We start from the raw sequence: 26,207 nt of genomic DNA on the forward strand, positions 1-26,207 counted from the left end.
TGGAAAAGGATGGTGAAGAATAGCTTAGGGTAGGATGTGCTTTTTGTTCTGATACAATATGTTGATAGATTTTGTCCACTTTGTGGATAAAAAAAGAGGCTAATTCCTCACATTTAGACTGAGTCAGTGCAGGAGGCTGCATTGAGGTTTTTGAGCCAGCTAATTATTTTACTGTGTTAAATAGAGTTTAAGCGCAATTTGCCGCATTGGAAATGGTTGCATTGACAAAGATGGCTCGGGCCTGTTTACAGAGTTTATGATATTTGTTTAAAGCAATTTTGTAGACCTGTTTGGATGCCGAGGCGTAATCCATTCTCCATTTCCTTTCCAAGGTCTTACAATTAGTTTTTGCAGTTTTAAGTGACTCGTCATACCATGGCGCCGGTGGGCGGTGGTTATTCATTTTTTGATTAGTCAGAGGGAGACAGGTGTCCATAGCCTTATTGAGCCAATTTTGGACTGAGGTCGAAAAGTGATCAACACTTTGATCAAAGGATGGCTTTTGGGAGACTAAAAGATCATTGAGACTGTTTATATCTAGTTTCTTCCAATATCGTTTTAGTTCTCTTGTCATCCGAGTACTGAGAGGGGTGTTTCCGTCTGTTGGTAGAGAGAGGACAAATGTAATCAGGTGAGGGTCAGACCAACTAATTGGAAGGGCTTGTGTGCATGAAATCATAGTAATATTAGAGAAGATAGGATCCAAGAAATTCCCAGAAACATGTGTTGGGCCAGAGTTTAGTAGTTTTAAATTTAGGGAACCCATATCAGAAAAAAAATTGGTGCTATTTTTACAGACTTTGTCTTGAATGTAGCGAGGGAGTGCATATTCTCTTCAGTTTGGAAAAATGTTATTGATTGCACATCTGGTATCAAACTGTAACACTATGAATACACTGTGTAAATACGAACCGTTATGCATAGCGGGTAATGAAACTACTTCAATTGTGTCGATACCACGTATGCATGCAGTTTTGATCATGCAAACAAGATGTATTTGTTTAATATACTACTCAGTATAACATGTATACCTCCTGGTGGAGTGTGTCTACATTTCAGGTGAAAATAATTTCTACAAAGGATGTCCATAGACAGATTAAGAACTGTCCGACTCCGACGCCCAATAGGGTTAGAGATCATATCATTTTTAATAAGGTGAACTAAGATTGCCACCACTTAACTAGAATACTATGATTCAGTAACATGTGAGTTCAACTTCCGGGTCACTCGCAGGTATACGTCCGGTGGTCGTGGCTTATTAGATGCTGCGACAACCAACTACTGTTCAGATCGTGGTTTTCTGGACTGACACCAGCTTCGATTTTTCTCCTGATGTAAGTACACCGTCTATGTTTTAAAGATAAGAGAGGGACAGTTTAATGTTTTGAGTGCAGCGTATTAATTTAAGAATAGATAAGAAAGGGACAGATCAATGCTTTCAGAACAGCGTAACTTTTCAAGAATAGCACCCTGTCTTAATCAATGTTTGAAGCTGTCGCAATTTCTTTAGGAAACGCTTTCCTGCATGACATAGCAGGGAGGGGTCCGAGGCTCTGCCTGGGTATTATCCATTCTTCATATGTTTCCAAGATCAGTGAGGCATTTAGCAACATCTCGTGAAACCAAATTGTTTTTCGTATGTTAATAACTGACAAGTAGTCGATACGCAGTTGTACCGTTGCCATGACACCGAGCGAGATCGACACTTAGAATAGAGTGCAGTAGTGTAATTCCAATTGGGCACACTAGAAGTATGAAGAAATTGGTTGAACGATATCGGTTTATATAATTCTTTGACCAACACCTTGGAATGAGTTGTCACTTGCAAAGACTCGCGTGAATTCACTCTGCGATGCCTATGCTAAGAATAGAGTTTTAATTACTCTTTGATAATTTTACCATGACCCAGTAAACACCCTCGGTGGTGACAAGTATGCAGTGCGATAGACACACTCGTTGTGCAGTTCATTTACCAGCTACACTATTGCTTGGATAAGTTTGATATGCATTATTCGACTTTTTGATGAGAATATTTATGACGAAAAACTGGGATGAAGTGTCACTTTATTCACAATATAGGTAATTACTATAAGAGGAGAAAATTATGACAGCTTTACTAACAGGATGTCAAATACATTAGTCCAGACATGACAAGTATATGATGTTGTTTTATATTATAGAGACACCGTTTTTAAAATAACCGCCGCCATACATCAAGACTGGGCCTTACACTGCCACCTGATATTTGGACTGACTTTGATGTACGGATCAGGTATGTCAGGACAAGAACACTAGAGTAGAATTTAGTTCAGATAACAGTTGATCAAATCATTTTTACATTTTAATTTTCAGTGAGAGCTCTGATAGCTAAAAGAGCTGAGTTGAATATAGTAAGCTAAGCTATTTGTTACAAAAAAATAACACCTTTGCAGTTGAGGGTGGTGATAAGACGCATAGCATGCTATCAGCTTTCACCTGGAATGTATATAGATTTCCATACTGCACAATATCTGAATTTAATTTGGTTGCCACCTCAAAATCTGCTTGCACACGGGTATCTTGATTCACTGATGCACCAAACGGTCATAGTTCAATTATGTATACATGTATGTAACTGATTGGATTATATTCATATAGGGGTCATTTTTAACCCTAACGCTCGCGTAGTTTGTAAAATTTGCGCAACTTCGTACTACGCGAACTGCACGTAGCACAGTGCAAAGATGCATAGCGTAGCGGAGTGTAGTGCAGCTGCCATTTTTTGCTTGCTCGCAGTCCTCAACTTCAAGTTGGCGACCGCGAGCAAGCAAAATGACATCTTCGCAAGACTTTTTTATTGTTCGCGATCAGCAACATCAAGTTGCCGATCGAGAGCATGGAAAATAAACCTCCAGGCAAGATTCTCAACGCGGGGAGGTCAGGTTTCTCATTGCGAGTGGTCGCGCATGATGAGAAACTACCAATCCGCGTTGAGAAAGCTGCAGCTCAAGTAAAAGATTACTCGATCGGCGGAAAAGCACAGCTCGCACTGTGTAAGATGCTGTTTCAATGATTGCACAGTGCCGGATGCTTGTCCGCACTGTGCAATCATTGAAAACGACATCTTGCACAATGCGAACATGCTACTACGCAGTTCGCGTAATGCTACGCGTAGCTCACGTAGTGCGAAGTGCACTTTGCGTAGTGACACATAGCGCTACTTCGCGAACTACGCCCACCCTTAGTCATTTCTCATATGCAATAACCATTGTCCTGAAGATGATCTGACGGACTGACGCCACCAAAGACCGAAACGTCGACTCCATCATCTACTTCCAAAATATTGATTGTATCCAAGTAAATATTATTCTCATTAGGAGATATGTCATTGATATTTTGATTGGAATAGATGTTTATTTCAGAAAAAATTTGATTTCACTCTTTTCATGAATTATTACTGAATGTATTTTTCATGTGTACTCCTTTATACATCTATATGAATATTTTTGTACTTTCAAAAGGCTCTTGCTGCTCAGGGCTCTTTAACATCTTAATCGTCCTTTGATGCACTGGTAATACTCTGAAAAAACGTTTTGAAAGAATCAGAACCTCTCCTCTACTATCTGAGATGCTGCAATCTGCCATAGACCACTCTGAGACCGAGCTGCAGCCTTTTGAGTGCGCCGCCACCGGGCCAAAATGGTTGGTGCGAGCCTTTGTGAACTGCCTTGCCTATTCCTGCTGATGACTCGCTCTCACCCTTCAAAAATAGAACAACCTGCTGCCTGAGCTCTGCAAGCAACAACCGCCCACCCAGCGAAGTGCCTTGTGACTCGGCACTGGAGCACACCTGCCTGACGAGCTGCGTGTCGCTGGTTTCGAGATCACACGGAAGCCTACCGCCGCTGCTCCTGTTCCTGGGGGGACTGGCCCGCACTGCACCCGTGGTGCGAACTCACCCGCGGACCATGTGGCAATTGACCTTCCGATGCCGCGACAAGAGTCCAACATTTCCCCTCATTTGTGTGGGTGGGCCATAGGTCTGTGACTAAGGTGAGGTGCTTAATTTCTCAATCCCAAACACTACAATTTTTTTAAATTCATTTTTAGCCTGTTCTGCTTTGGGGCACCCACACAAGTGAGGTATCATTTTACTCGGGAGAACAAGGGGAACACTGGGCTGTAGGACATTTGTGCCGGCACGGAGATTCCACGCAAACATGTATGAAAAAGGGTTTTTTTAACCTAATTTTAATGTTTGCAAGGAATTCTGGGTAGGTAAATCTTGGGGGACCCACGCATGCCCTTCCTCACTGGACTCCCCTAGGTGTCTAGTTTCCAGAAATGTGTGGGTTAGGTAGGTTCCCCTAGATGGCCGCCGAGCCCCGGGCCAAAAACTAATTGGGAACCCCCTTGCAAAACCCGGTTGTTTAGTGATAGGTTATTTGGATGTCGCCTCCTTAGGTTTGGGGCCCTTGCCTGTCGCGGGTCCTTGAGCCACTCATGGAAGTGAGGTACCATTTTTACCCAGAGACCTGGGGAAACGCTGGGTGGGCGGAAATTTGTGTGAGCCCAGTGATGCCACGCTTTCTCACACAAAAAAGTGTGAAAAATCTGACTTTTTTCAGCTAAAATCAAGGTTTGCAAGGGATTCTGGGTAAAGGAACGTTAGAGGATCCATGCAAGCCATACCTCCTTGGAAGCCCTCGAGTGTATACTTTTCAGAAATGTGTGGGTTTGCTAGGTTTCCCTAGGTGCCAGCAGAGCTAGGGTTCAAAAACAAAAGGTAGGCTCTTTGCGACCATATTGCATTTTGCACTGTTTCCTGTTGCAGGCACTAGGCAGACCCACGCACGTGAGGTACCATTTTTTTCGGGAGACCCGGGGGAACACTGGGTGGGTAGAAATTTGTTGATCCATGCAGATTCCAGAACTTTCCACCACAGAAATGTGAGGAAAATGTATTTTATTTTGACAATTTCTTAGCTTTGCAAGGGTTTCTGGGTAACAGAACCTGGTGGTAGGTAGTCGTGTCACCCCATCCTAAATTCCCCAGGGAGTCTACTTTTCAGAAATGTATAGGTTAGCTAGGTTTCCCTAGGTGCAAAAACTACAGCTAGGCACTTTGCCATAAAAGGGTCAATTTTGAACTGCAAAATTGAGGTGTGACCACGTTGCATTTTGCGCCGTTTCCTGTCGCAGGCACAAGGCTGACCCACACAAGTGAGGTACTGTTTTTATCGGGAGACTTAGGGTAATTCAGATTTGTAAATCAACTGTTATTACCAATTGAGTTTTCATGAATTTCTCCCTACACAATGAAAGACATTCTGTAAAAAAAAATCTTTTGAAAAAATGACCAATAGTTCTCATGCTAGTATGAGTATTCCTAATTTTGAAAATGTGCAAATATGTACTGTTTCTAAACTCTATAATTTGTACCCAATTCAGAAATACATAGGTGTCTTTCCTACAGATTTTTCCATGTATACATTTTCCAAGAATAAGTGCTCTACACCCAGTAAATAATACAATACCATTGCAAGTTGCTGCTCAGTTTTTGGGTCTGGGTTCGTCGGGTTCTTGGTGAAACTACAAGTCCTATATATCCCCACAACCAGGAAGGTCTAACGGATGTAACGGTATATTGCTTTTAAATGACAAGAAGTTATAGGTGAAAACAATGAGACAAAAGGCTGTTTTTTTCAACAAATTTTCAATTATTCCAATATTTAACTGTTAGTTTCTATAAAGAAACCTTCATGGATTTAGACAAATGACCCCTTTCTGAATGCAGAATTTTGTCTACTTTTCGAAAATGTATAGCTTTCCAGGATCCATTATTGCTTTCAAACTCATTTCTACCACTAACTGGAAGGAGGTTGAAAGCTCTAAATGTAGCAAAAATAGGCTATGTCCCAGAAAAATGCCAAAACTGTGTGAAAAATGTTGGTTGATGCGTCACTTTGTAAAGCCCTGCGCCACATTATATATGCGTCAGGTGTAATGTATGCAAAGGGGGCGTATTGACTCAAAGAAGGGTCTTAGAGGTGACTCAGTGAAATCTATGAGATTTAACTGCGTCACTTTTAGGACGCTGTTGTGTCTTTATTTTGCACCTGCCTCACAATAGGTGTAAGACTGACGCAGGCCCTTTCAGTTAGGGCTTGCCCCATGTGAAAGGATGCATTGCTGGAAAATATTTTTTTAAATGGCATAAATTGAGATAGAATATGCAAAAAAAGAGAGACATATTTACAAGCTGCGTGAACAATCTTTAATATAGTTGTGTGTTTATAAGGTAGACTTTTTTATAAATCGATTTTTATGCTTCGATTCAATGCTGGTTTAGAGATTGTGTAATGGTTTCATTGGAGTTGTAAATATGCTCATTTTTATGAAGCACATTGTGCAACCTGTAGTATGGGTAGACTGAGTGAATGTCTAGAGAGGGATAGGAATAGCAGGTACAAAACCACATGAAATGGTGAGGAGATGCATAAACACACAGCTATGTCAAAGATTGTGCACGCAGCTTGTAAATATGCAGGCAGACAAAGCAATCTTTGACATAGCTATGTGTTTATAAGGTAGACTCTCACAGTGATAAGATCTCTCACAGCATTTCATATTCTTGTCTGAGTGCATATTTACAAGCTGAGTGCACAATCTTTGACACAGCTGTGTATTTATAAGGTGGACTCTCACAATGTTAACATCTCTCACATTACATAAGGTAAGGTCATGAGCTTGCCCCATGTGAAAGGATGCATTGCTGGAAATTATTTTTTTTACTACCATTTTTTACAATATTTTTTCCTGTGGTGCGCTTGATGGCCTCATTTATGAGGCCATGCGTCACTTTTATGCCTTTTTGTGACACAGCAGTGGTGTAAAAATTGTACCTTGTTGAGTTATATTTACAAAGTGACGCATCTAGGTAGATGCATCACTTTGTAAATAACCTGTGCCACATTATATGTGCGTCAGGTGTAATGTATGCAAAGGGGGCGTATTGACGCAAAGAAGGGTTGTACAAATGACGCAGTGAAATCTATAAGATTTCACTGCGTCACTTTTATGACGCTGTTGTGTCAAAATTTTGCACCTGCCTCACAGCAGGTGTAAAACTGACATAGGCCCTTTCAGTTAGGGCTTGCCCCATGTGAAAGGATGCATTGCTGGAATTTTTTCTTTTTTTAATGGCATAAATTGAGATAGAATAAACAAAAAAAGAGAGACTTATTTACAAGCTGTGTGCACAATCTTTGACATAATTGTGTGTTTATGCATCTCCCCACCAATGCTGTGAGAGATGTTAACATTGTGAGAGTCTAAAAGCATATTGTGTTTTTGTAAGGTGTATATTGGAAATTTATTTTGGAAATTAATTAGGTTTCTGCTTTGCTTTTGAGTCATCATTTAAATGGGTTGTGCTTTGTGTTAAAAACGATTTAGTATGGAAAATATTTTTTGGTAAAAAGTCTGGTATATATATCTATGCTTATAGATAGTTGGCCTGTTTTTGGCCAGTAGAGACAGACACGGTACATTATATCTAACATTCTGATCATGTGCCTAAGATCACACTGTGACTGAAGCTTGATTCACCCATCACTGTGATCTTAAGCAGAGTCACACATACTGTTGGCAGAGACAGACATGGGACATGAAACACATGATCAACGTATTTGTACATATTGCTATAATAAATTAAATGAAAATAAAATGCCTGCTAGAGCTGTTCATAATAATATGGAGTTGGTAGATATTCCTTCTGAATTGATGGATTTAAATACTTATGAGTCTATTCTGATTCAATGTGTGCATCCTTTTCAGGCTATTGTTCGCTTGGAGCCTAAGACTTGGAAAGTGCCTCCTTCAGATTGACAGAGAGGATTAAAGGAAAGAGTTGTTTATTTGCCTCTAGATTTTAAGAATAATATTGATACGATTGGTGTGGAAAAAGTAGAAGAGGAACCTCTGGTTATTCTAGTTAATGGTGTTCCGACAAAAAGTAAGAAAATCTGGCAAGAATTAGTGGATGTTAGGAAAGTCAAGAAGGCAACGTTGTATTTGGTAAAAAATAATCAGTCCTATTGAAATGTGTATCTGGGAGAAGAAGAAACAACTGTAGAAGAGGACACTGATGTCTCTGCTGGGCAAATAGGAAAAGTTGATGTCTCTAGAAGTGAAGAAATTTATGAACATTATAGTGTTCATCCATTGCATTCCAAAAAAGTAATGGGGAATGCTATTGACTTGATTCAGATGAAAAAAAACGAAGGAAGTTCGATTAGTGTATGCGAAGAAAGTTTGGAAGCTCGTTGTTTTCCACAGTTATTTCCAACAGGTGAAGGTGGACGATATGACGACCGACCTGTTCAAATTCCTGCATCTGAATACCGGACTTAAAGATTATATGCAGAAGATCCAAGGTTTCGTCAATGCATTCCATATTTGTTCCATCTACTGTTTGAGAGTGACTTGTCTGGACTTTCCTATGCAGTAAACCATATACTGAAAAGTGGAGCACATCTAGCTAATGTTTCGGCAAGGGATTTTATGAATAAAATCAAACTGCAAGACAGAGTTTTGGAATCTCAGCTAATTATTCTCATGGCATGTCAGCGTGGTACTAACTAGTATTCGTACCGTCGTCATGGGGATTTGAAATGTATGCTAAGAAACTTAGGAACTCCTACATGGTTCCTCACTCTTAGCTGTGCTGAGTATGCTTGGGAAGACTTACGTGAATTTCTACGAGAGGCAAATAAAAACATTGAAAATATTGAATACAAGACACCTGGAGAACTATGCTCTTTGGATCAAGTTAATGTATGCAGGTATTTCAATCATAGGTTTGAAGCTATGATGTCTTTTATTATAAACAAAAAATATCCTCCGCTTGGAGAGGTGTTGGATTTCTTTTGGAGAAAGGAATATCAAGCAAGAGGTGCTCCTCATATACATATGCTGCTATGGCTTAAAGATGCACCAAAATTTTGCACCAAAATTTGGAACAGATTCAGATGAGAAAGTGATGAGCTTCATTGAGCAGTATTCTACATGTACTGTTCCGAAAAGTACAGACGAAAACAATTTAAGACAGCAAGTTTTACGCTTTCAAACCCATCATTGTGGGAAATACTGTTGTCGAAAATACAAATCCAATGACAAGTTCTACACGAAATGTCGTTTTGCATTTCCACGTCCAGTAACATTGATAGGAAGAGTCAACAATTTTATGTCTTCTCTGCGACATACTGTCACAAGGAAATCACCCAAAAATACATACAACCTAAGAAGAAATGAGGAATCCAAATACATAAATGACTGCAACCCAGTCATTTTGTCCATGTGGAATGCTAACATGGATATTCAATATGTGGCTGACAACTCTATTGCAGTGGCTCGATATGTGACGTCTTACATCACAAAATCAGAAAAAACGGAACTGAAGGAAACGTGGGAGGAAATTTCACATGAAAAGAGTCTAAGAAAAAATTATACAATTACAGTTTAAAGATGTTGTCGCATCGAGAAATTGGAGCGTATGAATGTTCTGATCGGTTATCATCAGCAAGTCTATATGCCAAATCTAGAACCATCATTTGGGTGAGTCTAGGTCTTGCTGCAACACGAAACCAAGTTTTGAAATCTGTACAAGAAATTGAGTATTTGGCGGAGAAAGAACCAGACAGTACAGATATTTTGAAGACAAACATTTTGGATACATACTATCCAAATAGAAGTACTCACCTTGAGAACGCGTGTCTCTATGAAGTTCTGCAAACCTATATTTTTAAAAGGAACATCACAGAAGACATCAATAAAGGTGTATATGCTGTAATTGGATGTGAAGGCTGTTTAGTAAAACAAAGAAAAGGTCATTTGATTAATCATCGAAAATTGAGTTGTGATTCTCCAGACAAAAGAGAATTTTATTACTTTTACAACTCTTTAAACCTTTGCGTAGAGAAGAGGAACTACTTGGAGATTTTCCTACTTATGAAGATTTGTTCAATGCAACCAAAGATACCATAGAATGTCCTGTTTTTTCAAGTTATCTGCAAATGTTGAACAAGGAAATACAGCAAGAAGCTACAATTGCAGCAGAGATTGCTAGAGACAGTTCTCAAGACAGTCAGAGTTCTGCTTCATTGAGTCAGGATCCACTAGGAGGACCAATTATACAAAATGAAGCTGTCACTGCCATGGATGAAGTTGAAAGAGCCATGGAACAAGCTCAGGAGGATGGAGTTGACTTAGAAGATTTGGAAAAAGAACTAAACATTGAACAGGGACAAATATATGACCAAGTCACACAACAAACTGAGCATGGTTTATTACATGAGAAAAAAGAGTGCTCATGTACATCATTTTTTTGCCTATCCGACTATATGTCATTGGAGAAGCAGGAACTGGGAAAAGATTCCTGATTAAAGTGATTGCAACATATTTGCAGGAAAAAACTGAGTCATCGCTCTCTTGTGTTGTTACTGCTCCAACTGGCTTGGCAGCACACAACATTAAAAGAATTACTTTACACCGCTTATTGATGCTGCCAGTGGAGCATGATAACAAATTACAATACCACAAACTATCTGGAGAAGCTTGTTGCGAAGTTTCAAGAGTACTAAAGAAAATGAAACTTCTTATCATTGATGAAGTAAGCATGGTATCAAATGTAATGCTTGCTTTTGTGCATTTAAGAATGCAAGAAACTCTTAAAACAGACTATGATGTGTTATTTAGAGGCAAACCCATCATTGTTTTTGGAGATTTACTGCAACTAACTCCAGTGAAAGGACAGCCAGTGTTTAAATGCTTATGCATGAAGATACCAGGAAGTGCTTAGGAAGCATTGGAAATGTTAACATATGGCTAAATTTCAAATATGCAGAACTACTTCAAAATATGCGACAGGCAAAGGATGAAAATATTCTGCAAGATGTAAGAATTGGAAAAGTAACTGAGCATGGCAAAAAAGCTTTACATGCATGATTAATTTCAAATTTGTTTCCAAAGGAAAATATTCTCCCAGAGAATATTTTTAAGAAAATTCCTGAAAACAAATCTGTCATATGCTTGTTGCCAACTCTACAAGAATGTTCAATCTTCAACACCAAAATGTTAAAGTTGGAAAATCAAGAGATTGTGAAACTGGAAGCTTTTGATAAAATAGAACATGAAGGAGCCACTATTATTTTTTCAGAAAAGTTGAGAATACAATTGAATTCTTTAGAGAAGACAATATCTAAAACTGCTGGTATGAAAAAGACTCTGTATGCATCTTTAATTTGTGGTATAATTCTACGACGTAATTTACATGTGGAAAGAGGTTTACTAAATGGAGCAATGGGTCATGTTGTGGATTTTGTGAATTACCGAAACAGAGATGGAATTGAAATTATAAAAATTAAATTTGATGATATTGAAGAAGTACTACAAATCAGTCATTGTTCTGCTCGCTTTTTGCTAGTGAAAGATTTATATGTCCGCAGAAAACAGTTTCCTGTTTCTTTAGCATATGCAGTAACTATTCATAAATCTCAAGGTTTAAGTGTTGATACTGCTTTGGTGAATATTGGAAATTCTGTGTTCAAGGAGGGCATGGCATATGTTGCTTTATCTCGAGTCAGAACTTTATCTGGATTGTACTTGATTGATTTTGATGGAACAAAGATTAATGCAGATCTAAATTGTGTAAAAGAATATAGTAGGTTAAGAGTATGCTCCAAATTTACCTCAATATCCTCTGTTTGAAAAGCGTGTTGAAGGCCAAAAAGAAGAAATGAGAAAAATTGTAGTGAAGTTGTAGCAAAAAGAAAAAAAGTAGATGAAACAGTAATTGTAAACAGAAAGGAAAAGGATTCAGTTAAAGATGTTGTTGTATTTCAGTTTGAAAATAGTTCTGGTGTCAACTGCTATGCTAATGTAGTGGTTTATGTTGTTTTCTTTCTCCAAACTGTAAAAAAACAGATTGCTGAAAATCGTGATAAAACACTTTGGGGCAGATTTATGAAGGCCTTGCGCCGCGGTGCGTCATTTTTAACATGGGAAAAAGTGACGCACCGGCGGCGCAAGTCCTTCATAAATCTGCCCCTTTGTTGTTTATTAAATTCTGTGTTTGAGAAATGTAGCAGTGATAGAACTAAAATACAAAGTGTTTCTGAAATTCGAAAGGTTTTAGACATATGTTCTGGTCTAAATCAATTTTCACATAATATTCAGCAAGATTGTCAGGAATTTCTAATGTATATGCTTGTTGTTTTACAAGATGAAGGAGTAGATGTAGAAAATCTTTTTGGCCTTTCTTATAAATGGCAACATGACTGTGACAATTGCTCCTTTTCAAGTAGTACTACAGTACACACTGAAAGATTTATATATTTGACTTTACCAGACTGCAAATTAGTGTCTTTTAATAATCTAGTTAGAGCAGCAAATCAAAACATGGTTTGTAGTCAATGTAAATCTGAAATGCTATCAACTTTATTTTTAATAAGATGTGGACAGTATGTTATTTTAATGTTCCAACGATGTAGACCTGATGGGACTAAATTGACAACATTAATTAAAAATGTTGTGGCTTCTCAATTATCAATTTCAGGAAGAAGCTTTACAACTGCAGGAATTATTTACCATGATGGTCCTTCAACAACATCAGGACATTACACAGCTTATTAAAAATGTGAAAAAGGTTGGAAGTTCTGTAATGATACTCAATTGACTTTCAAATAACGTTTGCCTTCTGACTTACTAAATTCTTACCTAGTGTTCTTACAACCGAAATTTTAGAGAAGGTAATTGGCCTATGAAGATTTCAGCAGTTAATATAACTTAGTTTGCTCTTCAAAATTACTTTCTGAATGAGAGTGATGAAGGTAATAAAAAACATGTAGTTCTCATAGAGATAGTATATGTTTATTATATAAAGTGTGCTGTGAGTATTATAGGAAATATTTATTAAATGTAAGCTAGAGATGGAAGTAAAACTCTTGTTTCATAACGTTGAAAGATGTTGGAGCTTTTGTTTCAGAAAGTTGGGTAAATGAAACATTACGAAAACAGTGGACTAATTTACACAGAAAAGGACTTTCCATATACTATTTGGCCTCGTGGAAAAGTGGATGGATCAAAAGTGAGTTTAGATATGATTTTTAAAAATGTACATTATTTAAGTAATTATTCAATGAGTTTTTTAAACACAATCATTTTGATTGTGTTTTTTTTTGCCCGCTGTTATATGATGAGTACTTTTGAAGTCACTGTTTTAAGTGAAATTCAATATATTCTGAGAACAGCAAAAATAAACCATATGGCTGAGATACCCGCCACCCCCTCTCAACACAATCCCCAAGAATTGGGAAACCGGAAACCGTTCTTGAACTTTTGGAAGGCGGGAAGGGAGTCACCCTTCCCGGCCGTATTTATTTAAAATATGAAACAAAATTAAAACATTAAAATAACAGTTTCATATTATGTACAATTTCATTTCCACATTACGATGTTTGGCTAACCTTAACAGATCTCTAATACAAAGGTTCTCCTAGCCGAACTAACATCCTACAAAACATTTGACTTGAAATTGTACATCCTAACGTTAAGGGCCAACGGCAAGGTCGTAACCGGTGTCAGATCCCTAAACCAGAAATACCCCCCTCACTTGTGAGAGGAGTGACCGCACAGAGGCGTACCTCAAGTGCATCTACCAATTTCCCTTTGTACTTGACGGGGGCCCCAATAAACTCGACGCCATTTAACGGTCGTTCGAGGACTCGTATGAGGTGTCTAAAAGGTAGCGTAAACCCCCTCCCGCACCCCACACAACTTACCCATCTGCCGTCGCAGATGTCCTGGCCCCGGGAAATTCCCCAGGAGGGGCCGTAGCCCCTCCTATCCAGGAAGGGGCCTTGACCACCTTTCCTTTCCTTCCGGCGGCCTCTCCTTAGACAGGACCGCCTCCCCGTTGAGGGGCCAATTGGCCACCTCCCCCGCGCGCTCCCATCCGTAATGGGTGACGCCCCCTCATAGGGATCTTCGAATTACTGCTCACCGATCATGACCTTACCGCCCGACCAAAATAAATACGACAAGTCTAACTAAGTTATTAAGATTACAAAGCAAACATCACTTATTACCAAGCGTGAATACTGCTCAATCCTTGTTCCAAAACTTTATTTGCGAAATATACTGAGAATAACCAATCTTTATTGCATCTTAAGAAATTTCACGATATCATCACAACCTGTAAGAAAACAGAGAAAACAAAAGATACTATATCAACTGTATTCACAACGAATCGCTGTCCTCAGGGGCTGGTGGGTGGGTCAAAATTGGCTCTTCGTTCCGTCTCGAGCTCACGTGCAGCGGGGAGGTGCAGCTTCAGAGCACAGGAACAAGAGGATGCTTTCTTGGCTTCCGCTCCTTTTATCCGTCTTCAGGGTGGGCGTGAACCCGCCCCTGCCTGCCTCCGAGGGCGTGGCCGGCCGCGTCGGTGTCTAGGCCAGCCCACTCTAGGGCGGGAAAAAGGCGCGCCCCGGCTACGCCGCTTCGGGCATACCAGCCGTGACTCGCCTCCCGCCCAAGATGGCTTCCCAGGGGGATCGAGGTACTCCACCATACGTTCGGGGGGACCGAATGGTCGCCCCTTTCCATATGGCTGAGATACCCGCCACCCCCTCTCAACACAATCCCCAAGAATTGGGAAACCGGAAACCGTTCTTGAACTTTTGGAAGGCGGGAAGGGAGTCACCCTTCCCGACCGTATTTATTTAAAATATGAAACAAAATTAAAACATTAAAATAACAGTTTCATATTATGTACAATTTCATTTCCACATTACGATGTTTGGCTAACCTTAACAGATCTCTAATACAAAGGTTCTCCTAGCCGAACTAACATCCTACAAAACATTTGACTTGAAATTGTACATCCTAACGTTAAGGGCCAACGGCAAGGTCGTAACCGGTGTCAGATCCCTAAACCAGAAATACCCCCCTCACTTGTGAGAGGAGTGACCGCACAGAGGCGTACCTCAAGTGCATCTACCAATTTCCCTTTGTACTTGACGGGGGCCCCAATAAACTCAACGCCATTTAATGGTCGTTCGAGGACTCGTGTGAGGTGTCTAAAAGGTAGCGTAAACCCCCTCCCGCACCCCACACAACTTACCCATCTGCCGTCGCAGATGTCCTGGCCCCGGGAAATTCCCCAGGAAGGGCCGTAGCCCCTTCTATCCAGGAAGGGGCCTTGACCACCTTTCCTTTCCTTCCGGCGGCCTCTCCTTAGACAGGACCGCCTCCCCGTTGAGGGGCCAATTGGCCACCTCCCCCGCGCGCTCCCATCCGTAATGGGTGACGCCCCCTCATAGGGATCTTCGAATTACTGCTCACCGATCATGACCTTACCGCCACAGGCCGGATAGTTGACCGGCTATCCGGACCCCCCACAACACTCCTGCCTAAAGGTCATGTCATAAAGTCTTTAGCCAGGCTATCAGGTCTCCTATGAGTAACTCGTTCCCCATCAGGGACAAATGAACACCATCCCCCGAATACATACTGTCCCCTTTAATACAACCATGCGAAATAGAATGCAGTGTACTTGAACGGAACAATCTACTCACTTTATTATTAATTTTCCTTACTGAATGATTCAGAGCAGAAACAGAAATAGCCCCCCGCCACATTTTTCGTGGGATCATATGGGACCATGCAATTGTGCACCCTGGAACTCTTCTCACCAACCAACTTACCGTGGAAAGCATCGCCTCAAGAAGAAGTCGTCTACCAGTGGTCACCAAATCATTGCCCCCAAGATGTACTATGACTACAGACGGCGGTGACCTCGTCCGCCCTAACAAACCCTCGAAAAATGATCGAAACTGGTCAATACAGAGCCTGCCCTTTCCGTAGAAGGACACACTGTACCCGTATTCCCCAGCCACGTGAATCATGTCACCTGCTTTGAATATGTCCGCGGCACGCCTCACGTATGAGTGGCCCACGACCCACACCTCCTTTTTCACAGCCGGTAATGTCTGACCGCTGGCCCCCCGGTGTCGGGTCGACTGCACAGTCCGCCCGCCTCGTAGGCTTGCGCAACTGAAAACCAAACAAAAACAAGAAGCGTGAGTGCATCATTACAGCTTCACAACATGTGCAACCGCACATACCTCTTATAACAGTTCGAGGACCAACGCCCCACACGTTTTACTTGTTCAACATTCAGACCCCTGGCTGTAGCCTCCGTAGCAGCCCCTATCCGAAAGGAATGGGTCCCAAAGTCGCCGGGGTTCAGGCCCGCGGCCGAAATCGACATCGCAAGCACCCGCTGAAACTGAAACCTCGTCAGTGGGGTGGCGTCAGCGTGTCTTAACAAGGTCCCCCCCCATGCTGCCACCCTCTGCGCTAAATATTCCTCTACGCACACAACAGGGCACATGGAAGACCCGGGGATCCTCTGGATGATTACGCAGTCCCCGATTGCACCCTGATCGGATTTGGACCTGACAAACGAGACCGTCATTGTCTCCTCCCTGAACTGAATGTGTTCCCGGCACAGTCCCCCCATCGTATCCTGCTTGTTCTTTGCCACTAATTCGCTTACCCGCATAGCCCCATGGAATGCTAATGCAAATGCGGCTCGGAACAACACTGCTTCGTACTGGGATGAACATGTTACCGGTAGCACGGACAATAACAGGGCCAACTTATCCAGACCTATCGGGTGCCTATCGTCTACTCTGCGACCCTCAAGGCGTTGCCACCCACGTAGCGCTTTCTGCACAACGAAAGACGCTGTCGGGTCCTGGATCCCATGAGCCCTTGCCATGAAGGAAATGGCGGCCCGATGCCTCTGGGCCGTAGCTACTGACTTGCCTGCCTGACGTAAAGAGAGCAGGAATCTCACTACAAACTCTTCCTGACCCCAAAGCTCCCCCCCGGCAGTACCCAAAAAGGCCCAATAGGAACGGAACGCCCCTTCATATGCCTTCCTCGTCCTGGGTGCTAAACTCTCTCCCACGAGGTCTTGTAGTTCGGGGCACCGAGAGACCAGAGAGCTTCGGGAAAGGGTGCCGCCACCGGGTCCGCTGTGGGCAGAAAACCCCAGAAGGCCTGCATACGGAAACGAGAAAGCGCATCAGCCGCTTGGTTCATCACCCCCGGCACGTGTCGCGCCCTAAACAGTACATTCAGTTGCATGCACAACAACACAATTTCCTTGAGCAGTCTCAGAATCAATTTGCAACGTGCTGCCTGACTATTGATACACTCAACCACGGTCATGTTATCAGACCAGAACACCACAGAGTGATCCCTAAACCCTTCTGGCCATGTTTTCAAAGCCACCAGAATAGGGAACAGTACGAGAAAAGCAATGTTACTCGTCAACCCGCACTCATGCCACCATGACGGCCATTTTTGAGCCGACCATTGTGTACCCCATATGGCGCCAAAACCCATACTCCCCGCCGAGTCTGTCCAAAGCCCCAACTCCTCGGAAGACACCGCTGGTTTGTTCCAGACAATTCGACCATTGAAATCCGCCAGGAATGCAATCCAAATGCGCATGTCCTGGCGAACCTCTGCCGAGAGTCTCGTGCGATGATGTCCTTCCTTCAAGCCGACCATGGATTGTGCAATCGAGCGGGAAAAAGGGCGCGCCATCGGCATTACTCTTAGGGCAAAATTCAACTGACCCACCACCTGTTGCAATTGATGCAGGTTTACTTTCGTTGCACGAATACATGTCTCAAGGGATAACCTGAATTTTAACACTTTTCCCTTGGGCAATCGAAAACAACCTCCCACCGAGTCGAGCTCGATCCCCAGAAACTCGATCAAGGTCGAGGGACCCACAGTCTTACCTGGCGCCAATGGCACACCGAATTGATTCATTAGGACACAAAATTCATGTAAAGCCTGTCCACACTCAGAATCCCCGGCTGCCCCCAAAAACAGAAAGTCATCGAGATAGTGCATAACATGTTGAAAACCTGTTTTCCTCGTGAATACCCACTGCAGAAAACAACTGAACTTCTCGAAATAGGCACATGAAATCGAGCATCCCATTGGCATACATCTATCCATGTAATAGCGACCCTGAAACTGAAAACCAAGGAGACGCTGATCGTCTGGGTGTACCGGGAGCAACCGGAACGCTGACTCGATGTCCGATTTGGCCATCAGCGTCCCGGGCCCCAGGCGATTCAACATGGCAACGGCCTCATCGAAAGATGCGTACCGCACCGAACACACTTCCGGGTCTATCGCGTCATTCACGGAAAGACCACGTGGGGCTGACAAATTATGTATCAGCCGGAACTCACCCGGGTCCTTCTTGGGGACCACCCCTAGAGGAGAACACACAAAGTTAGCAACCGGTGGCAAATCGAATGGACCGGCGACACGACCTCGAGTCACCTCTTTCCCAATCTTTACCTGCACCACCGCCGTGTGCTGTAAGACCGACATTGGATTCTTACAGTTTGGTACCCCCTGAAAATCCCCCACTGGGATGCGGAAACCATATGAAAACCCGTTCCGTAACACCCCAGCGGAAGCATGATCCGGGTATTCGCTGAGCCAAGGAATCATTGCCATGGTATCAATCGGGGTCGGTAAAGGCGCCCCTCGGACTATATTAGACCTGTTTGGCGCCTCCCTTACCACCGTTATCACCCGTTTTGGCTCTGCACATGGACTCAGGATGGGATGGCTGCCCGCACCCCCCACACTCATGTCTGAATTTGCATGACCCCTGGGGCCTAGTACATTTGCCTCTGTTAAAATTCCAACAGATCCCCCTTTTACCTGTGTTGCCACTCGGCTTCGAGTGGTACTCGTTACCTGCACCCGTCCGAAAGGGTGTCCCAGAATTTTGGCGGGAGGATTCCCCCCCGTTACTCCCTACCAATGGCACCTTCAACATCCCTGTACTCTCCATTTTTTGCCAAGACACGGAGTCGTAACAATCCCAAGACAACAATGGGTTGTGTTCTTTAGCTTTTCTAAACAGATTGTCATAGCAGAACCACTGATTGCCCCCATATGCCACAGAATACTCCATAATACGCGACTGATAAATGGGTAACTCGGTCAACAACTCGGGCCTGCGCTCACCCATGATGGAAGTAAAAATGCCCCACGCTCTGCCCCAAGTACCAATGGTCTCGTCGACCTTAAAGGCGGCCATTTTTGCGCGCCAAACACTCGGATGCATGAGCTCCTTTTGACCCTTCACATGCTCGATCTCGTAATGGTCGGTAAGCAATGAAAACATGTTTACATATTTATCCGCCCAAATCAATTCCTTGATTTCTTGCGGGACGTGCTGGGCAATCTTCTCCTTTCGAGAAGGTACAGACCCCTCCCCCGCAATCGGCAATGGCCGCTTACCTGAAGTAGACCCCGCGCTTGTCGCCGAACTTGGGCCTGCTGTACTTCCAGCCGCCGGAACCTGTGGGGGAACAGAAGATGGCGCCTTCGCAGCCTCCCTAGATTCCCGCAGTTGCCTCATTACTGCCCGGGCGTCGTCAGTCGTGGCGCCCTCGCTATCGTTTCCCAACCACGCTGCCAATTGTGCCGCTAACTCGGGGGGCATATCCTCCCTGTTCACAGGGGTGACCACCACAGGGATTGGATTCCCCTCTTTTGGCACCGGGGTTGGCTCCTCTCGTAGGGTTTCGGGAACCGGGGTCTCTCCCCCAAGTGCTCCCCTTCTCGGCCTCTTGCTTTTTCCACCGGGGATTGTTCACTGCAAAGGCCGTTTCGGTCCTCCCCCCCGTCCTTAGCCTCAACCTTTTTCTTCAGATCGGCTATCTCCTTCATGAGCATGCGGAGCATCTCCTCAGTACCGACCCGCTTTCCGACTTTCTTGGGCATTCTCAGACGGGATATCTGTAAGACAAAAGAAAGATTACAACGCTCAAAATTGGCTCTTCGTTCCGTCTCGAGCTCACGTGCAGCGGGGAGGTGCAGCTTCAGAGCACAGGAACAAGAGGATGCTTTCTTGGCTTCCGCTCCTTTTATCCGTCTTCATGGTGGGCGTGAACCCGCCCCTGCCTGCCTCCGAGGGCGTGGCCGGCCGCGTCGGTGTCTAGGCCAGCCCACTCTAGGGCGGGAAAAAGGCGCGCCCCGGCTACGCCGCTTCGGGCATACCAGCCGTGACCCGCCTCCCGCCCAAGATGGCTTCCCGGGGGGATCGAGGTACTCCACCATACGTTCGGGGGGACCGAATGGTCGCCCCTTTCCATTTAACATGTTGTTGAAATGATTTTGCATTTTCTATTATTAAATATATTTATTTTTCTATTCTCTTATGCTCACTTACCTATTTCCACCCTCTATCACTCTTTTTAACTCAACCTCGCTGTCCTTTTTTGACTCTCCCTCACCTACCTTCCCTTATTCCATTTTCCACACTTATTCTCATTAACCATTCCTTCACTGCTCATTACCTCTCTCCCAGCCACCAATTTCCAGCTGTCAGTCACTCTACTTCCTTCCCTGCTCTTTTGTTTCCTTTCTTTGTTACCTCAATAATTCTCCTTCTCTCATTCACCTTTTTACACTTTACTCACTTCTTTTCTCACTTCCTCTATCCTCTCACATCCTCACTCCTTTTCCCTCACAGCCTGTCTCTTAGCTTCAGTCTCTGGATCCTCTCACTCTCTCACTCATCTTCCGTCATGCTTACTCCCTAAAAATAACCCACACTCCCTTCCTTACCTTTCTTTGCTCTCTTACTCAGTTCCTTTACGTCACTTTTTTCTTCACTAGCTCTATATTCTCACTCCTTCACTTCATTTGTCTCAAGCTTACTTGCTTTTATCCTCTCTTGATTTTCCCTTTTTTATCAACCTCCCTGCCCTTCACTTATCCTCACTTACCCTTGTTAATCTCCTACTTTGTCTCTTGTATTGTAAAATATATATTATAAATATTGTAACTTATTTTGTTTTATCTTTCACAGATATAAATTTAAATGAAAATATAAAACTAAGTTGATATTACTTGTAAGGTAAGTTTGGTGTAGAATATTTTTTTTCTCAATACAATTTTCCATAACCTCACTACTCTTATTTAATTGCCCACACCTCTGTTTCCTTATAGCGCTTGCCTCACTTTTCACAAATCTCATAGATTTCACTGCGTCACCTCTACGACCCTTCTTTGCGTCAATACACCCCTTTTGTATACAATACAGTTGACGCACATATAATGTGGCGCAGGGGTTTACAAAGTGACGCATCTACCTAGATGCGTCACTTTGTAAATATAACTCAACAAGGTACAATTTTTACACCACTGCTGTGTCACTAAAAGTGACGCACCGGCGGCGTAAAAGTGACGCATGGTCTCATAAATGAGGCTCTCGAATGCACCACAGGGAAAAACAGTGTAAAAAATTGTAGTAAAAAAATTAATTTCCAGCAATGCATCCTTTCACATGGGGCAAGCTCATGACCTTACCTTATGTAATGTGAGAGATGTTAACATTGTGAGAGTCTACCTTATAAATACACAGCTGTGTCAAAGATTGTGCACACAGCTTGTAAACATGCACTCAGACAAGAATATGAACTGCTGTGAGAGATCTTATCACTGTGAGAGTCTACCTTATAAACACACAGCTATGTTAAAGATTGCTTTGTCTGCCTACATATTTACAAGCTGCGTGCACAATCTTTGACATAGCTGTGTCTTTATGCATCTTCCCACCATTTCATATGGTTTCCTATCTGCTATTCCTATGCCTCTCTAGACATTCACTCCTTCTACCCATGCTACAGGTTGCACAATGTGCTTCATAAAAATGAGCATATTTACAACTCCAATGAAACCATTACACAATTTCTAAACCAACATTGAATCCAAGCATAAAAAACAATTTATAAAAAGTCTACCTTATAAACACACAACTATATCAAAGATTGCACATGCAGCTTGTAAATATGTCTCTCTTTTTTATATTCTATCTCAATTTATGCCATTTAAAAAAATATTTTCCAGCAATGCATCCTTTCACATGGGGCAAGCCCTTACTGAAAGGGCCTGCGTCAGTCTTACACCTACTGTGAGGCAGGTGCAAAATAAAGACACAACAGCGTCCTAAAAGTGACGCAGTGAAATCTCATAGATTTCACTGCATCATTAGTACAACCCTTCTTTGCGTCAATACGCCCCCTTTGCATACATTACACCTGACGCACATATAATGTGGCACAGGGCTTTACAAAGTGATGCATCTACCTAGATTTTTTGTATTTGATGGAAGCCTTATTAAAAACAGACATAGTTCTAAGGGTGCCTCCTCTCGACGTGAAGCATTACATTTCACTGTCTTCTAAAAATTCAAAAAATGGCGGCGATAGTGTACTTTAGAAAGAAATAGTGAGAAAAAGAAGGCATGAGATGAAAAAGAGATGTGAAATGCACATTTGAGAAAATATAGTGGGAGAAGGGAAGTAATTGTGAGTAAACTAACTAAGAAATACAGAAATGTTGCACTCTATACTAAAAGTGTCACTTTATACTACAATTATTTCACTACTATCTCATACATTTCAAGTAAAATAACAGAAAAATGTCTCAAACAATTTATAATTTATAAATATAAATGTATTCTTCAGACTTTTCATAACTTAGAAGTACTTCTAGCATTATTTGATCAGGAATCTCCCCATCAGAACACTTCATAAATGACTCCTGGATTTGAACATAGTCCAAACATTCCATTAATTCAACATCCAAAGTCTCATCATTAAAATCCTCCATTCCATCTTCTCTCAAAACAAGGTCTTCTTCTTGAATAGTGTTATGAATAGGATCATTTGAGACCTCAATCAAAGCATTCTCAACAAAGGTGGCAGAAATTTCAAAATTAATATTAACGGTGTCCTCATTGACATCCATATTCTGTTTAAATTTCTTGCTGTAAATAGTAGAAAAAAAACATTTTAATTTATGGTTTTTAGTAATAGATAACATTAAACTAGCTTTATCAAGTATTAAATTCCCCTTACATATTAACAACTCACTTTTTAGAAAGCAGTAGAAGAGATAATACTGTGTAAATTTCACACCAGATATACAACACCAGAAAGTCCTCACAAATGTACCTCAAAGAGTGCTATCACAAAATGGCTGTGTTTCCCTCTCATTAAAGAACCATTTCATTAGTAGAAAACCAATGAAACTTCTTCACACACAAATTCAAAACCAAATAAACATTTTAATTGGTTGTAAATTTCAAAAGCTAAGCTGAGTGTCTGTAAACATTCTAAATGGTCTGCATAGTCCGCCATCTTGTGACTCTGAAGAACAGACACACATGAGGTGAAAAGTAAATGGGGAAATAAGTAAAAAGCGGCAGGATAGACCCCCTCTGATCCCCTAGGTTTTCTGAGGGGGCCTAGAAGGACCCTGACAGGCAAAAAAACTTTAAAAACAAAAAAAAAAATGCAGGGTTAGCGCTGGGTGCGCTTCCGGGTGCGCTCTCCGGTACACGCACCATGCGCGCACTGGAAAAAAATGTTAAAAAAATATATACATTTAACAAATGTTTTAAAAAAAAATAATAATAATTAATATATGTTAAAAACAGCTAACAAAAAAAAATAAGCATAGGTTACAAAGTCGATATACAAATGAATTAGCTTTTAAAAAAACTGTGAAATTCACTGAAAAAACCATAGGTTTCACAAACGTTAAAGTTAGGAATTAGCTTTTAAAAAACCTTTCATATTCACTAAAAAAAGCATAGGTTTCACAATCGTTATAGTTAGGAATTAGCTTTTAAAAAACCTTTGAAATTCAGTGAAAAAAACAGAGGTTTCACAATCGTTATAGTTAGGAATTAGCATTTAAAAAAACCTTTGAAATTCACTGAAAAAACCATAGGTTTAACACCAGTTATAGTTAGCTGAACATTTTACTCATACAAAACCATTGAAATTCCCACGTTATAGTTAGTTGGACTCACTATAACTCGCTCGCCCGCAATCCACTGCTGATGATGTCACATATTACCTCATTCATGACATGGTCAGTGACATCACTGATGACATCACTGATGGCATCTCAAGTATGATCGTGACAGAGCTGATTACGAACATGGACACATTTTCACTTTTTCTAGAAAGTTTGAGAATGTAAAACGGCAGGCCCTAACAGCCAAAGTTGTACCATCATTGCAGCTACAACAGGTTGAAATTTCAGAAATCTCTGATACAGAGTTAAGTTCAGTCTTGAGTAGTGCAGATTCGGATGATAAGAACTCAATGGCTGGCCAACAATCAGTATTAAGTGGGTTTACCCCTTCTGAGGAGTTGGGGTTTATGACGGCAAACATTGAGGCTGAGAGGTCCTCCCCAGATGAAAAGCGGAATCAACGAAACAAAAGCCGCAAAGATAGGAGGAAACAGAGGAGGTTTCGCAAAGAAGAAGAGAGGAAGAGGAGCCACCAAACCAAGTGAACTCTGCTATTGCTTCTAACACTGTAATTGATAACACTGTTATCAATCTTACTGATCTTGATTTAGACATAGCAGAAACCCAACTTTTAGCCTTAGGTTTATCTTTTTGTCCTAAGAATAATTTTAAATACGTTCAATCTCGTATTGACGTATTTAAATTTATACGTGAATTGAAACTTATGAAATTCCACATTGAATAAAGTTGCCAATGTTGCCAACATTATGATTGCTGATTCTTCACCCAGTAAGAATGTGTTAATTTCTGATGTACCGATTTTGAAAACCATGCATGTGATTGTTGATACACGTAATGAACCTCCTGCTGCTACTCAGGAAATATTGCAGTCTATGGGGGCGGCCAGTAGTAGTTCAGCTACTAGTCCGTTTTGTCCACGTTCCACATTTGTTCTCATGATGCCTAGAGATGCGATTGATGTTTTTAATGATCGAATGGTTGAGGATTTGAAGGAGTTGAATAAATCTATTGCTCTTAAACAGAAACGCAGAAGTTATGCAGAGATTCGCTATTCCACCCTTATGCATAAAATTAGCGATCATGGTAACATCATCATGAATAAGGCAGATAAACGGGGAAATATTGTTTTATGGCCTTGAGATATGTATATCAAAGAAGCAGAGAGGCAGTTTAATGACCCTTTTTGTTATAGGAAGACTTCCTGTAATGAACTCAATAAGTTAAGGACTTAACACACACACAGTTGGCACAGTGAAAAAGGGATGGTCTTATCACTAAGAATGAATTTTTGTATTTGAAGAATGACCACCCTATTACTCCTTTATTATATCTTTTACCTAAAGTCCATAAGGGGTTGTCTCCCATACCAGAGCGACCTAATATTTCTGCCCCGAATGGCTTCCTTTAACCGATCTCTAAATATGTTGATTTTTTTCTTCATAGCTATATGGAATCTCTGCCATCATATCTTAAAAATACAGGCCATTTCCTAACTAAATTAAAGGAGGTCATTTGGAGTCCCGATTACCATTTCATTGTAATGGATATCTGTTCACTTTATACTTCGATTAATCACTAGGATCGGTTACATGCTATTCAACACTTTTTGTCAAGTAGCATCAAATTCTATGAACGCAGTAAAATGCTAGTAAAGATGATTGAGATATGCCTCTATAACAATTATTTTCTTTTTAATAATGAGGTTTACTAGCAGTTACGGGGCGAGGCCATGGGCGCATGCTTCTCCCCCAGCTATGCATGTTTACACGTACGTTGGTGGGAGGGGCATGTCCTGGGTCGCGCCTTGGGCTGCGCTGGAAACCAAGGCACTGGAATCATCGAACTTATGGCATTTCATGGATAATGTGTTTTTAATTTGGCAAAGGCCTAGAGAAATTGCGGAACAATTTGTGATGAATATTAACAACAATATGCTCAATCTAGAATTCACAGCTACCATTAGCAAAGAAAGGGTTGAATTTCTGGACGTGGAAGTATATATTTCAGAGAATACTATTCATACTAAACTTCATAGGAAAAGTACAGCTGGCAATTCAACTCTCCGTGCTTCTAGTGCCCATCCCCGCCATTTGGTTAAGAGCATCCCCTATGAGGGTTTTTTTTAAAGAATTCCACGTATTTGCAGCAATGAGAAAGATTTGGAACTTTGTTTAAATTAATCATTTCAAAGTTTTTTGAATAGTGGTTTTAGAGAGACTGATCTTAAGAACGCATTGAAGAAAACGGTTTTAACAACTAAA

The sequence above is a fragment of the Lissotriton vulgaris genome, chromosome 4_1 (genome assembly GCF_964263255.1).
Source record: "Lissotriton vulgaris chromosome 4_1, aLisVul1.2, whole genome shotgun sequence".
NCBI classification, from domain to species: domain Eukaryota; kingdom Metazoa; phylum Chordata; class Amphibia; order Caudata; family Salamandridae; genus Lissotriton; species Lissotriton vulgaris.